This window comes from Helianthus annuus, chromosome 6 (genome assembly GCF_002127325.2).
Source record: "Helianthus annuus cultivar XRQ/B chromosome 6, HanXRQr2.0-SUNRISE, whole genome shotgun sequence".
Taxonomy (NCBI): Eukaryota; Viridiplantae; Streptophyta; class Magnoliopsida; order Asterales; family Asteraceae; genus Helianthus; species Helianthus annuus.
In genome coordinates, this window is record NC_035438.2 from 46540446 (window position 1) to 46557065 (window position 16620).

Consider the following 16620-nt stretch of genomic DNA (forward strand, 5'->3'; position numbering starts at 1 on the left):
GTTAATAACTCTTTCATACGACATTATTTTTTTTTATAAAATTTGCACCAAAAAAACGAACGTTTTTTTTATCTTTAAAACGAGTATACTATTGCTATATTTAAAAAAAAATTTAAAACCCAGTTACGTAAAACGCAATAGAAAAACCCCAGTTACGTAAAACGCAATTAAAAAAAAAACCTAAAAAATGACATTTTTCTAAAACGCAATGCACCAAAAACACAAAAAAATGACTCATTTGTAAAAGCAATGGCCAGAAAACACAAAAAAAATGTCTTATTTGTAAAACGCAATAGCCTAAAAACACAAAGAAAGTGTGTTTTCTAAAACGTAATGGACTGAAAACACATAAAAATGTGTTTTACCTAAAAGGCAATGCACCAAAAACACAAAGAAATGTCTTATTTCTAAAACGCAATGGCCAGAAAACACTTAAAATGACTGTTTTCTAAAACGCAATAAACTGAAAAAGCATAAAAATGTGTTTTACCTGAAACGCAATAACTAAAAACACTTCAAAAATGTGTTTATCTAAAACGCAATAGCCAAAAAAACACATAAAAATGTCTTATTTCTAAAACGCAATGGCCTAAAAACACAAAAGAAAGTGTATTTTCTAAAACGCAATGGACTGAAAACAAATAAAAATGTGTTTACCTAAAACGCAATGAACTAAAAACACTTCAAAAATGTGTCTTTCTAAAACGCAATGGCCAGAAAACACATAAAACTCTGTTATTTCTAAAACGCAATGGACACAAGCTGACCTATCTGTGAATCTGTCTGAACCAGAGTGTAGCAAATCAAAAAAACTGTCTACGAATTACTGTCTTCGAAATGAGGCTCTGCCCCTTGGACCTCGCCAGGGCCCGCCGCCCCTGGGACCCTGCTACCAGGGGCTGCCGCCCCCGGACCCCCGTCAAGATCGTAAAACGCAATGACTAAATCAAAAATCCAGATAATAAAAATGAAATTAAATAATTTCTTACATGGATCGAAGTTGGTTTCTTCAACGATTGACGAAATTTGAATGACTGAAACACTTATCAGAGATCGAATCGAACAAATCGAGTGATTATCTTCAAAATTAACAAAAAAAAACGAGATTTTGTATGAAATTAAACTAGGTTTTCTTCAAAAAACTGAAGAACACGTTGATCGGGTGTTTGAATCATTGATTGGTGACGAAAATCGCACTATAATGTAGTGATTATTGAGATAGAAAGTGAAGAAATGATTGAAGATGGTGGGTTTTAAAAATGGTGGGTTTTGATGTTACTGGTTTTGAAAAGGAAGAAGAAAGGGTTGGATTGACTAAAATACCCTTTTTCTTTATTTTAAATGTTGACACATGTACTAATCCTATTGCTTCCTACACTTCCTAGCCAAAATAAACTTTCTATTTGATCTTTTCCCTACATAAAATAACTAATTAGAACTTTTATTTTATGTTCAGACAATAATATTTACCTAGACTTATGGTTGATACAGAAATCTTTAAAAACAAATTAAAATAATGACTTTTCTAACCATATTTAATGTACTTTTTTATAGGATATGGTATGACACGTAAGAGAATGAGGTATGTTTAGCCCATCTTTTACAAGTTATATCAATTCAGTTTACCTCTTCGCTATCCTCAAGTTATTTTTTTTCTCCATAAGGCCAAGGGGTTTGGTATACCGCCCTTGGCCACATCACCTTCACTTTCGTTAGTGCCCTATAATACCCCACACCTACCCTCTACCTGCCAAAGAGGGGGCGCCATTGATGGCCCGCCAGCACACTAACAATTGCATGCAAGTTAAAGGGAGTGTCTATAAAGCCCCCCATATGACGTAGCGCCTAGATGGATTTGACGTGGCGTAATAAAGCCCCTAGGAACTTTAAACCACACCCACTAGCCTAAGTTACAAAAAATACCTTCAGTTTTATACATATACTAGGATTTTGACCCGCCGCGCGTTGCGGCGGCGTCAAAAGTTAAAGGTCATTCGTATTTATACGGGATGTTTATCAACATTTATAAAAGTTCAAATTGAACTATATAACTGATATCTAGAGAGCAAAATTGTATCAAGCCATGAATGACTTGTTAACCAAAGATGCATGCCTAACAACAGTATGTAAAGAAACATCATAGAGATTCTACGTAACCTCTATGGCACTTGATTGTATTCCCTGCTAATGGCTACCAGTATAAGATCTACGTGAATAAACATCCTAAAAGAGAGACATGTGTAGAGACACAATTTACCTTGACGTCAAGCATATCTATATTGACAAATTGTAGTAATCGGTCATTCAGTATATGCTCCACCTGTTCGTCGAATAAAAATCATAAGAATGAGATAAAAATGTCAAGTTAAACATACATGTGTAGCTAGCTACCTTGCACAAAGGACATGATATTTTTATTTGGTGAATATCTATTAATGAACTTGAGAAAAAATAATAAAAAGCGAGATTTTGGAGTGAACTGTCCTCAAAATGTATGATATCTTAACTAATTCTAATGTATACAGAATAATACAGTCTGAACTAATTCAAGCCCTAATTTTGTACCCAACAATCATATGAAATCCTATTAACATTAATATCAGTGATTGAATTACGTAAACACTAACCAGATAAATCAGAATCAGACCCTTTCTTCATCTTCTTCTGACGTCAACATTCCCGACAACCACCGGAAACGTAAACAGTGGCACCGGAAAGTTTAAATCATTGCCGGAAACAGAATTAGAAGCAGCAAACGACGACGATTTCAACGAACCGGTGAAACAACCTCTCGAATTCCGAGTCGCTGACGTCAGCACTCAGACTGCAACTCTCATCCTGAATACATCTTCCACTCGTATTGAAAATGTTGTTGTTGTTGTCTGATTCAGATGAGCATACACTTGTAGACATCTGAATGATTTCAATTTGAAACGTTCTGTTGTTTAACCTAACCCTAGAAACCCTACGTTGAAATTAGGCATGTTACGATTTACCTAAAATGTGAAATGCAGGTTGCCGGTAGTAGTAGTGATGGTGGTGGTGTACGGAGCCCATCGTACTGCTGTTGTTGCCACACATCACCACCGTCTTCTTCCACAATCTCTCCTTTCTCCATATCATACTCAACCGTCCGATTAACTGGCAACAGCGGCAGAGAAGTCGTGCTTGCGGCTGTGATGACGGTTGTGGCGGTGACGGTGCTGGTGGCGTTTGAACGGTTCTTCCGATTCATCGTCGGAGGTGAGACGGTCTTTGCGTTCTTCGGTGTCCCTGGTCATGGCAGAACCCTAGGGTTAGGGTTTAGATTTGGGGAAAATTGAAGGAGATTGTGAGAGTTAAGAGATTTGATGGAGATTTGTACGCAGAAGAAGAAGAAGAAGATATTGAAGGACTGGAAGTGTGTGGAAGACGATGGCATAATAGAAAAGATTTATTAGGGGCAGTTTTGTAATTTGGTTGTTGTTTTGTCTGATTATCACCAACCTTTCACTTTCATATTATATAAATTTACCACAAATCAATTAACTTAATACATGTTTTTTAAGCAAGGGGTGTTAAACTATTTGAGTCAAATTGGTACTTATGTATGTTGGAGCTCGGCTCATTTAAGAGGTTTTGAGCTCGGCTCGTGGATAATTTTATAAAATGGGCATATTCTTTAATATAGATCTGATTATTTTTATTTTTATACATATATATTGTTTTTATATTTTTATTTGTAGTTAAGGTTTTACATATGTGTATAGTATAATGTAATATATAGTTATGTTGGTGCAGTTTTTATGTCCGATGTTGTTCGAATAGATTAGATTTATTTTATGCTGATTATGTAATAGTTAGTGAAACGGTCAAACGAACGTGTATTGACCCGCTCGTTTGAAGTGGTCAAATGATGTGTGCAAAATGCAACATATAAATTACATCAAATGTGGCATAAAACTAACCCTTTTTTAGTACTAATGTTGGAAAAAGTATGTTTTTGGCTTCCTTTTGTATTTTCAGGATTAAATGAGCTCAAATGAACAAAAGAAGCAAAAAGGCAGCTAAATCTAACATAAATACAAGAAAAGGAACAAACGTGGCATGCCCGACCCCCCGACAGCATCTTCCCAAGCAATAACAAGACAACAGAAAGCTGAACACGCCCTGTGCTCAGTGAGCATGGGGGCGTGCCCAAGTGTCTGCAGAAAAGACAAAGCTGTAGAAGCTTCTATCACACACCACGGGGGCGTGCCCAGCGGACACGGGCCGTGGTCAACTGTAAGATTCGCAGAATCTGAGGAAATCTTGATAGTACAGATACGCTTCTACACACGGGGTCGTGCCTAGCGGACACGGGGGCGTGGTCAACTAATGCAGACAAACTGCAATTAATGAAGAAAGAGAAGATGGGTGGACACGGGGTCGTGTCCATGCTTCTGTGCAGGCTATAAATAGGGGTGCTTGGCTCATTTGCAAACCATGCCTTGGCACACCACCTCTCTCACACTTCACCCACCCACCACCACCATCATAACACCATCATCCACCACCATCATCCATCATCCATCATAGAGTGTGTGAGTAGTCTCGGGATCTTAGATTGATCGTAAGAGTTCTTGACAATCAAAGGCCATGTTTACCTAAGTCTCTTACATCACTTGGTGAAGACAAGTGTCTAGTGTAATACTTTTAATTTTTAATCTTTTCGCACTTTTTATTTGGTTATGTATTAATGACTTTAATAACTAGTTTCTTATGTTGAAGGTGAATCTTCCTTATCATTTGTCCGTGGTGTCTTGGCATTATTTTACTGTCTATATAAAATAAAAGATTTTCACCATTCATATCTCCTTGGTCTATATGAAGATATGTTGGCTACCTGGTCGGGGGTTAAGGGAAGGGTTTGGTAAGAGTCTTGCCTTGTTCAGTGTATAGATCCTGCAAGGACCTGGGTCAAATTTAGTAGGACCTCCTTCAATACCCACCGGTATTGGATGGCAAGGGTCCAAACTCTTCGATCCCCTCATATGTAAGCTACTATTAAAACTTTAACCCGGCTACTTAGGACTGTATCCCTGCTGACTCAGACTACTTAGCTGAGGGTAATGTCACCTTCAAAAGAGGGGCCTACAACATTACGCATTAATAACTTAACTAATTATCTTTCAATAATCCAACCCTTTAGGATTGTATCCTTGCTGACTCAAACTACTGGGTTGAGGGTAACATCACCTTCAAAAGAGGGGCCTACTAGAATAACTAAGATAATCTCTTAAAAAATGCAAAAGTGCGGAAATAATCAAAGGTTACACTAAACACGAGTCTGATCCAAGTGATTCATCTTGTCTATCTGTTTTTACTTTTATTTTTATTTTTCAGCATTTTAGTTAGTTTTATTTTTCTAGTTTAAAAACCTTTTCCTAAACTTTTGATTTGATTAGACGTTGAAGATAAACCGGTATTAAAAGCTCTTGTGTCCTTGGACGACCTCGGTATCTTACCAACACTATACTACGCTCACGATGGGTGCACTTGCCCATATGTGTGTTTAGTGTTAGTAAATATCGTGTTTTATAAATTTAAAACTTGGCTAAAAAGTGTTAAAGGGCTTAAAATATACATTAAAAACTATACGACACTTCACACGCATCAAGTTTTTGGCGCCGCTGTCGGGAACAAAAGGATTTTAAGAAAGTTAGGAATCAACGGCCTAATCGTTTTTTCTTATTTTTCTGTTTTGTTTATTATATTCTTAATTTTTCAGTTTCTGCAGAGCTCAGCACAGGCCGTGCCTGGTCGGACACGGGCCGTGCCCAACATTGTTACTGGTAGTTTTTATTTTCCGAGTTACAGAGAGTTAAGCACGGGGCCGTGTCGGTGCAACACGGGGCCGTGTCGAACTCCCCAGTAACAGGGATCCGGAAAACAATAATTGTATCTCCCACCACGGGCCGTGTTCATCTGAACACGGGGCCGTGGTGAAGCTTCTGACCAACGTTCTTTTTTGTTTTTATTGCAGGACTTGGAACCCAGGCGCCACATCTGAACTTTCCACGTAGTGTATGAGCTCCAGTTCTAATAGAGATATAAAAGAGCCCCTAGACGAACCCGAACGCTTTCTAAGAAAAAGACTCAAAGCTAAAACCAAGAAAAGGTTTCGAGGGACCTACTTCCAATGGCGGACCAACGTACCCTCATGGATTACCTACGACACACCGTAGGTAATCTCAGCACCGCTATCAATGCACCAAATGTCGAAGCCAACAACATCGAACTCCACCGCATTTGATACAAATGCTTCAAAACTCCGCAACCTTCCATGGGCTTGCGGACGAGGATCCCCATCTATATATTACTAATTTCTTAGAAATATGTGATACCTTTCGGATCAATGGAGCATCAAATGATGTCACACCCCCAAAATCCACACGCGGAGTATCACCGCATGGGGGCGTGACATGACCAAGATCAAGCCACCAATCATATTGAACATAGCAAGTATTAATTAAAATTCAACCCATCAATATAAAAGGTGGTCAAAACCGAACATCGTTAAAGTATAGCGGAAGCATAATTGTGAAAACCCAAACATGAGTATAAGTTCATAAAGTGTAAATGTTTAACATGGAACTCAACAGTCCATGTTCCCACAACGACCGTGCCTCCCGTGCAAGCTCCATGAGTACCTATTGTCCTGCAAGGCATGTAATAGAGAGTCAACAACTAGTTGAGCGAGTTCACAGTAAATAAGTTCGTAATAATAGGTCGGTTGCATCACCATGCGTTATTAACTAAGTCAATTGTATGTTCATTTAGTGGGGGCTTCCCATGAATCTATGTACTAGACTAGAGGTAACCATAAGCGTTCTTCTTAACCCGAGAACGGTAGTACGTACGGGATTTACGTAGGTTTTACGTAAGTGTCCTTCTTAACCCGAGGACAGTGGTACGCGGGGGTTTACGTAGGTTTTATGTAAGTGCTCTTCACAACCCGAGGCAGTAGTGAGTATTAGTTTACGTAGGTTTTACGTAAGTGTCCTTCGCACCCTGAGGACAATGACAAGTACGAGTATACGTAGGTTTTACGTATGGGTCCTTCGCATCCGAGGACGATGGTATATAGTCTAGTAACAGTGTAAGTACAAGAAATTGTTCAATCCCATTCCTTCAATCCCATTCCCTACCCACCGGGAATCCCATGCCTTGGTATGAGTGTGAACTCACCTTGGTTTGCTCGGCAGATACACAGAAAAGGTTACTTGAGCTAAGGGGTCAACCACGTCCTAACATGGTTACCATACAAGTCAGGTTTTGGTTTCAAGTAATGCACGTATGTTTAAGCATAACTAACAGGTTTCGAGCACGTATGGATCATGGCAAACACATGACAGTCACGAGCATAACACATTCACACTTGTGCGATTCAAAAGAATGGGCTCGCACAAGCCTAGCAGCCTTGTGCGATTCACTCGTTGTAGCCCAAAAATACCCGGCCCAAATAATATAGTAGTCCAAACATATACACGACCCAACAGTTAACCGAAAAGTAAGTTGTGCGATCCAATTAGTCTTGTACGATTCGGATGACTTGTGCGATCCGGATGACTTGTGCGATTGGGATTGGGCATTGAGGCCCAATCAACATAATAAGTCCAACAGTATGTGTGTGTGGCCCAAGCCTTGTGCGATCGGCACTGTCTTGTGCGATCATGCATCATTAAACAGTACCTAGTGTATCATCAGTTGTACCTTAGCATATTCTAACTTGTGCGATTCACTCGAGTGATTGGGCTCTTGTGCGATCCGAGCCCTTGTGCGATCAGATCAGATCTTGTGTGATCCGATCTTGTGCGATTGGTTTTAAATTCCGAATATTATGGCAATCAGTTACATAACATTTATCTTGCAAATCAATTACAAAGTTTCCATTTATTCGATCAATCAATCACAATCAACAGTTTCAAACTTAATCAATATTCGATCAAACAAGGGTTTTTATCACAAAAGTCATATGAACCCTAATCATAATCAAAGCATGAACAAGAATCATAACACTTAAACATATTAACATGATTCATATTCTTGATCACTAGCATGCATACTAACATAACAATCCCCCTCCACAAATCATTCGAACAGGAACATATCACAGCCGATTATCATTCGACCGGTTCTAGATCATTAGCACATAATTATCATTCTACATAATTCAAAACATGTTACACATATGAACCGATTTCATGAACATCATACTTCATCAATTTTCATTACAATCAGACGCATACCATCTCTAAATCATATGTAAAACACATAAGCCAACACATCGTAAATCATGAAATCAAGAGTATTACACTAACCGGTTAAAGAATGGAACGAGCATTGATAAAGCTTCGAGAGAGATGGGATGTGGCTGCCGTCAAGTTTGAGAGGAGAGAAAGAGAGTAGGGTTTGTAAACTTGTGTAATTTGGTAAAGTGTGGGATTTATACCAACACACTAGGTGTTGTGCGAGTTGATGAAGTGGGCCGAACCCTCCTAATGGGCTGCCCTTTATGGGTTTCGAGTACAACAAGGTGGGGCCCAAATGGACTTGTGCGATCGGTTCATTATACATAATAACATATAACATAACATACATTCATTCAATTAATAAAGTTCATGTAATCACATAACGTTACACAAAGATACGTTCGAACTACGAGTTGTCACATTATCCCCAAGTTGAAAGAAATTTCGTCCCGAAATTTGGTACGTACTCACTGAGGCAGCTAGTTAAGTTGCATGGTTTTTTTGGGGTGTCACATCCTCCCCCCGTTGATCTGGAATTTCGTCCCGAAATTCTGTGGTAGCTTCAGCCTTAGTAGTGGTTGTACTGTTTGCGAACAATTGGGGATACTTTTCTTTCATTTGGTCTTCGCGTTCCCAGGTGAACTCTGGGCCACGACGGGAGTTCCAACGAACTCGAACAAGAGGTATTCTGGTGTGCTTGAGGACCTTAACATCCTGGTCCGTGATTTCAACAGGTTCCTTGACGAATCGCAACTGTTCGTCGATAGTGAGCTCCTTCAAAGGAACTATGAGGGTCTCATCTGACAGACACTTCTTCAGATTTGACACGTGGAAAACGTTGTGAACTGCACCGAGTTCTGCTAGTAGGTTTAGTCTGTAGGCCACTTTGCCTATCCTTTCTATGATTTCGAACAGTCCGACATACTGTGGATTAAGTTTACCCTGTTTGCCAAAACGAACCACACCCTTCCAAGGTGAGACTTTGAGTAGCACTCGATCCCCAACCTGGAACTCGAGTGGTTTCCTGCGCTTATCAGCGTAACTTTTCTGACGGTCACGAGCCGCCGCCATGCGTTGCCGTATCTGAGCAATCCGTTCAGTAGCATCAACTACAAGTTCTGGACCTGTGATCTGACTATCCCCCACCTCTTCCCAACAGAGAGGTGACCGGCATTTACGTCTGTACAATGCCTCGAATGGAGCGGCTTGGATGCTGATATGGTAACTGTTATTGTACGAAAACTCCACTAACGGGAGATGCTTTTCCCAGCTGTTGCCAAAATCAATAACACACGCTCGAAGCATGTCTTCTAGAGCCTGGATAGTGCGCTCAGACTGCCCATCCGTCTGAGGGTGATAAGCTGTGCTCATGTCTAATCGTGAGCTAAAAGCTTTGTGCATTGCTTGCCATAGCTCTGAATTAAATCGTGCATCTCGATCTGAAATAATAGAAGTTGGCACTCCATGCCTCGAAACAACCTCTTTCAAGTAGACGTCTGCTAAGGTAGAGAACTTATCCGTTTCTTTGATAGCCAAGAAGTGAGCAGACTTAGTGAGTCGATCCACGATCACCCAAACGGTATCGTTACCACGCTGAGATCTAGGTAGGCCAGTAACAAAATCCATGGAAATTTCCTCCCATTTCCATTATGGTATCTTGGGTTGCTGAAGTAGGCCTGATGGTTTCTGGTATTCCGACTTGACTTTTGCACAAGTCAAGCACTTGCTAACGTATGTTGCTATGTGAGCTTTCATGCTAGGCCACCAATACGTAGTTCTGAGATCGTGGTACATTTTATCCGAACCTGGATGTACCGAGTAGCGGGACTTATGTGCTTCGTCCATTACAAGCTCGCGTAAGTTTCCATAAAGTGGGACCCAGATGCGTCCTGCTACATAGTAGGCGCCGTCTTCCCTTTGTTCTAACCGTTGCCTTGAGCCGCGTAGGGCTTCAGCCCTGACGTTTTCTGGTTTCAATGCTTCTACCTGAGCATCTCGTATCTGTACCGGAAGACTAGACTGGATGGTAAGTTGTAGTGCTCGTACGCGTCTAGGCGTAGTGTCCTTTCGACTGAGGGCGTCAGCCACTACATTGGCTTTGCCCGGATGGTACTTGATGGCACATTCGTAATCATTGAGTAGCTCAACCCATCGACGTTGACGCATGTTCAATTCCTTCTGCTTGAAGATATGCTCGAGACTCCTGTGATCGGTGTAGATAGTGCACTTGGTACCGTACAGGTAGTGTCGCCATATCTTAAGTGCAAAAACAACAGCTCCCAGTTCTAAATCGTGCGTAGTGTAATTCCGTTCGTGAACCTTGAGTTCGCTCGATGCATAAGCAATGACCTTGTCGCGCTGCATTAACACACATCCAAGACCCTGAATGGATGCATCACAATAAACTACAAAATCGTTCGTGCCCTCTGGTAATGAAAGAATAGGTGCGCTGCATAGTCTATCCTTTAAGTGCTGAAAAGCTGTTTCCTGTGCATTGCCCCGGCGATAAGTGACACCTTTCTGTGTCAGTAGTGTAAGCGGCTGTGCAATCTTTGAGAAGTCTTTGATGAGCCGTCTGTAATAACCCGCCAAACCCAAGAATTGGCGTATTTCTGTTGGTGTACGTGGTGCAGGCCAGTTCCTGATCGAGTCTACCTTGGATGGATCCACATGAATCCCATCCTTATTTACTACGTGGCCTAGAAAGTGGACTTCACGAAGCCAGAAGTCGCATTTTGAAAACTTGGCGTACAACTGTTCTGTTCGAAGGAGCTTCAAATTAAGTCGCAAATGGTGTTCGTGTTCATCCTGACTCTTGGAGTAGATCAGGATGTCGTCGATGAAGACAATCACAAACTTGTCTAAATAAGGCTTGCACACTCTGTTCATAAGATCCATGAAGACTGCAGGCGCGTTCGTTAGCCCGAATGACATGACAAAAAACTCGTTGTGGCCGTAGCGAGTTCTAAATGTTGTTTTGGAGACGTCCTCATCCCGGACTCTTAGCTGATGGTAGCCTGACCTCAGATCTATCTTTGAGTAGTAGCTCGATCCTTGCAACTGATCGAACAAATCATCAATACATGGAAGAGGATAGCGATTCTTCACTGTCACCTTGTTGAGCTCGCGATAATCAATGCACATCCTGAAGGTACCGTCCTTCTTTTTCATGAATAATACTGGAGCTCCCCAAGGCGAAGAGCTAGGACGAATAAAACCCTTATCCAAGAGTTCTTGCAGTTGCTTAGATAGTTCTTCCAGCTCAGTTGGAGCTAAGCGATATGGTGCACGAGCTATGGGTGCTGCTCCTGGAGCTAGTTCAATCTGGAATTCGACCTGGCGGTGAGGCGGTAGACCAGGTAAGTCTTCAGGAAACACTTGAGGAAAATCACGTACAACTAGGATATCCTCCAATCTCTTCTCTTTCGTTGATGCGTTAGTAACAAGTGCCAAGATGGCAGTGTGGCCCTTTCGTAAACACTTTTGAGCCTTCAGGAAGGAGATGATGCCAACCACTGCACCACTCTTGTTGCCTTGAACTTCGAGAGGTTCTTTACCAGAACGGGGAATACGAACTATTTTCTCCTTGCATAAGATATCTGATTGCTGCTGGGATAACCAATCCATACCAATGACGATGTCGAAACTACCCAAAGCTATGGGAATTAGATCGATAGAGAAAGTCTGACCAGCGAGGATAAGATTACAACCTTGAACTATGTGTGTGGCCTCTAGAGTTTTACCGTTCGCTAACTCTACGACATGCTTAGTGTTCAAAAGTGTGGGTGTACGTTTGAGCATTTGACTAACTTTCAGAGACATGTAACTGGTATCCGCACCCGAATCAAACAAAACAGTAACATAAAATTCGTCGAGAAGAAACTTACCCATAACCACGTTAGGATCATTCCTTGCGTCACCCTGCCCCAACACAAATGCATGACCCCTAGCGCCGTTGTTCCCATCATTGTTATTTCCTCCATTGTTGTTCCCATTGCCTTGGTTATTGTTGTTGTTGTTGTTCTGGTTTCGGTTTAACTGGGGGCAATATCTTTTGAAGTGACCTTCAGCGCCACAATGAAAACACCCCTTGTTGCCCTGTTGCTGATTCTGCGGTGTTTGCTGCTGCTGCTGCTGGTTCTGAGTTACAGGCCATGAGCTCCTACAATCCATGGCCTCATGACCCATCTTGAGACACCTCTAACAACGACCCTTGTTGCACTGGCCACTGTGGTGTCTGTTACAATTGTTGCATCTGGGGTGATTTCCTCGATACACACCCCTTCCCTGATTGCCCGAAGATTGCTGACCAGGGCTCTGATAGTTGTCAGTCTTTCGCTGCTGAACCTGAGACTGAACTGTAGCTGAACCCTTGCTGGAATCCCCCTCCCATTTTCACTTGTTGTCACTGGGAGTAGCAGGAGTAGCTGAAGTGGTAGTGATAGCAGTAGCGCTGATACGTTTAGGCAGCCTGTTCTGTTCCACTGCCTGATCCGTGAGGCGATGAGCAAGACGCTGAATATCCTAGATATTATCAAGGTTAGCCGATGTCACATGGCTCTGAATTTCTGGCGCTAGCCCCTTGAGATACAACTCAATGCGCTTGGGAGGGTCCACCATAGTTGGACACAAGATGGCCAGCTCGTTTGACCGTTTCGTATAAGCTTCAATTTCCGACCCTGTCATTTTCAGATGAAAGAGCTCCACTTCCAACTTGTGGATGTCATCACATGTGCAGTATTCTCGTTTGATGAGTTCCTTGAAATCATTCCAAGGGGTGGTGTTAGCAGCTGCCAGCCCTAATATCTGAACTTGCGCATTCCACCAAGTCAGCGCAATGCCTTCTAGAGTACTAGTGGCGTACTTCACCCTGCGAGCCTCAGGGCATTCACACATTTCAAATACCGACTCAAGCTTTTCGAACCAATGGAGGAGTCTGACTGCTCCTTCAGTGCCACTGAACGTGCTTGGACGACAGTCCATGAAATTCTTGAAAGTGCAAACAGGTGGCTGAGCGTGTTGACCTGTTGTGTATAAGAACAGGACAAGGTTTAACACAAGAATTGGTTTAGGAGTGTAGGATCTAATGATCCTAGAGTGAGTTTGCAACTGCAGGGTATACCTCCTGCTTGTGCAACTGCAGGGTATACCTCCTGCTTGTGCCGCAGTAACTTGTTCGTTAATCAGAGCCGTCAACTGGGCTTGAGTCATGTTAACGCGTCCACTCATGATCTTCATATCAAAGGGAACATAAGTGAGAGAGGTTCGCGAGAAGTGCGATGACAGAAGAGAGTAAGCACACAAGTGTTCTCAAGCAATAGTGGTTATGTGTATCTAAGCATACCATGAGCAAAGTTCTATGTAATCTAGCAAGTAGGCAATAGTACATATACCATATTACCTAGAATGTTGAGTCTTGCACGTGGAGCGAGGCGTCGTTGTGGATCGTTGAGCACTGTACAGGTTATAGTCTGGTTTTAATAAACACACTTTCCCCTTATTAAAACCGAGTTCTCTATAACCAATGGCTCTGATACCAATCTGTCACACCCCAAAATCCACACGGGGAGTATCACCGCATGGGGGCGTGACATGACCAGGATCAAGCCACCAATCATATTGAACATAGCAAGTATTAATTAAAATTCAACCCATCAATATAAAAGGTGGTCAAAACCAAACATAGTTAAAGTATAGCGGAAGCATAATTGTGAAAACCCAAACATGAGTATAAGTTCATAAAGTGTAAATGTTTAACATGGAACTCAACAGTCCATGTTCCCATAACGACCGCGCCTCCCGTGCAAGCTCCATGAGTACCTATTGTCCTACAAGGCATGTAACAGAGAGTCAACAACTAGTTGAGCGAGTTCACAGTAAATAAGTTCGTAATAATAGGTCCGTTGCATCACCATGCGTTATTAACTAAGTCAATTGTATGTTCATTTAGTGGGGGCATCCCATGAATGTATGTACTAGACTAGAGGTAACCATAAGCGTTCTTCTTAACCCGAGAACGGTAGTACGTACGGGATTTACGTAGGTTTTATGTAAGTGTCCTTCTTAACCCGAGGACAGTGGTACGCGGGGGTTTACGTAGGTTTTACGTAAGTGCTCTTCACAACCCGAGGCAGTAGTGAGTATTAGTTTACGTAGGTTTTACGTAAGTGTCCTTTGCACCCTGAGGACAGTGACAAGTACGAGTATACGTAGGTTTTATGTATGGGTCCTTCGCATCCGAGGACGATGGTATATAGTCTAGTAACAGTGTAAGTACAAGAAATTGTTCAATCCCATTCCTTCAATCCCATTCCTTCAATCCCATTCCCTACCCACCGGGAATCCCATGCCTTGGTATGAGTGTGAACTCACCTTGGTTTGCTCGGCAGATACACAGAAAAGGTTACTTGAGCTAAGGGGTCAACCACGTCCTAACATGGTTACCATACAAGTCAGGTTTTGGTTTCAAGTAATGCACGTATGTTTACGCATAACTAACAGGTTTCGAGCACGTATGGATCATGGCAAACACATGACAGTCATGAGCATAACACATTCACACTTGTGCGATTCAAAAGAATGGGCTCGCACAAGCCTAGCAGCCTTGTGCGATTCACTCGTTGTAGCCCAAAAATACCCGACCCAAAAAATAATGTAGTCCAAACATATACACGACCCAACAGTTAACCGAAAAGTAAGTTGTGTGATCCAATTAGTCTTGTACAATCCGGACGACTTGTGGGATCCGGATGACTTGTGCGATTGGGATTGGGCTTTGAGGCCCAATCAACATAATAAAGTCCAACAGTATGTGTGTGTGGCCCAAACCTTGTGCGATCGGCACTGTCTTGTGCGATCATGCATCATTAAACAATACCTAGTGTATCATCAGTTGTACCTTAGCATATTCTAACTTGTGCGATTCACTCGAGTGATTGGGCTCTTGTGCGATCCGAGCCCTTGTGCGATAAAATCAGATCTTGTGTGATCTGATCTTGTGCGATTGGTTTTAAATTCCGAATATTATGGCAATCAGTTACATAACATTTATCTTGCAAATCAATTACAAAGTTTCCATTTATTCGATCAATCAATCACAATCAACAGTTTCAAACTTAATCAATATTCGATCAAACAAGGGTTTTTATCACAAAATTCATATGAACCCTAATCATAATCAAAGCATGAACAAGAATCATAACACTTAAACATATTAACATGATTCATATTCTTGATCACTAGCATGCATACTAACATAACAATCCCCCTCCACAAATCATTCGAACAGGAACATATCACATCCGATTATCATTCGATCGGTTCTAGATCATTAGCACATAATTATCATTCTACATAATTCAAAACATGTTACACATATGAACCGATTTCATGAACATCATACTTCATCAATTTTCATTACAATCAGACGCATACCATCTCTAAATCATATGTAAAACACATAAGCCAACACATCGTAAATCATGAAATCAAGAGTATTACACTAACCGGCTAAAGAATGGAACAAGGATTGATAAAGCTTCGAGAGAGATGAGATGTGGCTGCTGTCGAGTTTGAGAGGAGAGAAAGAGAGTAGGGTTTGTAAACTTGTGTAATTTGGTAAAGTGTGGGATTTATACCAACACCCTAGGTGTTGTGCGAGTTGATGAAGTGGGCCGAACCCTCCTAATGGGCTGCCCTTTATGGGTTTCGAGTACAACAAGGTGGGGCCCAAATGGACTTGTGCGATCGGTTCATTATACACAATAACATATAACATAACATACATTCATTCAATTAATAAACTTCACGTAATCACATAACGTTACACAAAGATAGGTTTGAAATATGAGTTGTCACCGCCATCCGCCTTCGAATGTTTCCATTTTCACTAAAAGGCCAAGCTAAGGCTTGGCTTAATACCCTCCCAGTTGGCTCGGTAAACACCTGGGATGAACTAGCCCAACAGTTTCTATATAAGTATTTCCCTCCTGCTAAAACGGCTAAATTAATGACTGAAATTAATACATATTCACAAGAGGGTGGGGAATCCTTATATGAAACTTGGGAAAGGTTCAAGGAGCTACTAAGAAAGTGTCCTCATCATGGTCTTGCGGTATGGCAACAAGTATCCACTTTCTATAATGTGTTGTTGCCACACACAAGACAAACACTTGACTCTAGCTCCGGGGGACTTTTAGGTAATCGTCGCCCAAATGAAATATATAATCAAATTGAGGAAATTGCTCAAACCAATTTTCAGTGGCACACTCCCCGAGGCAATAAATCTATTGCCCCGGGCGCCCATAAGGTTGACGAAAGCACTTCTTTACAAGCTCAAATCGAGGCC

General features: G+C 41.6%; 1 long non-coding RNA gene and 1 other non-coding gene across 2 annotated transcripts; both read right to left on the reverse strand.

Annotated features, from left to right (window-relative positions):
- Positions 1-1943: 1943 nt before the first annotated feature.
- Positions 1944-3417, reverse strand: LOC110865403. Its single transcript, XR_002550643.2, has 2 exons — positions 2628-3417; positions 1944-2320 (listed from the first exon to the last, which is right to left on the reverse strand). It is a non-coding gene; the product is annotated as an uncharacterized LOC110865403 (long non-coding RNA).
- Positions 3418-16275: 12858 nt separating this feature from the next.
- Positions 16276-16382, reverse strand: LOC118480106. The gene has a single exon (XR_004861742.1). It is a non-coding gene; the product is annotated as a small nucleolar RNA R71 (small nucleolar RNA).
- Positions 16383-16620: the final 238 nt, after the last annotated feature.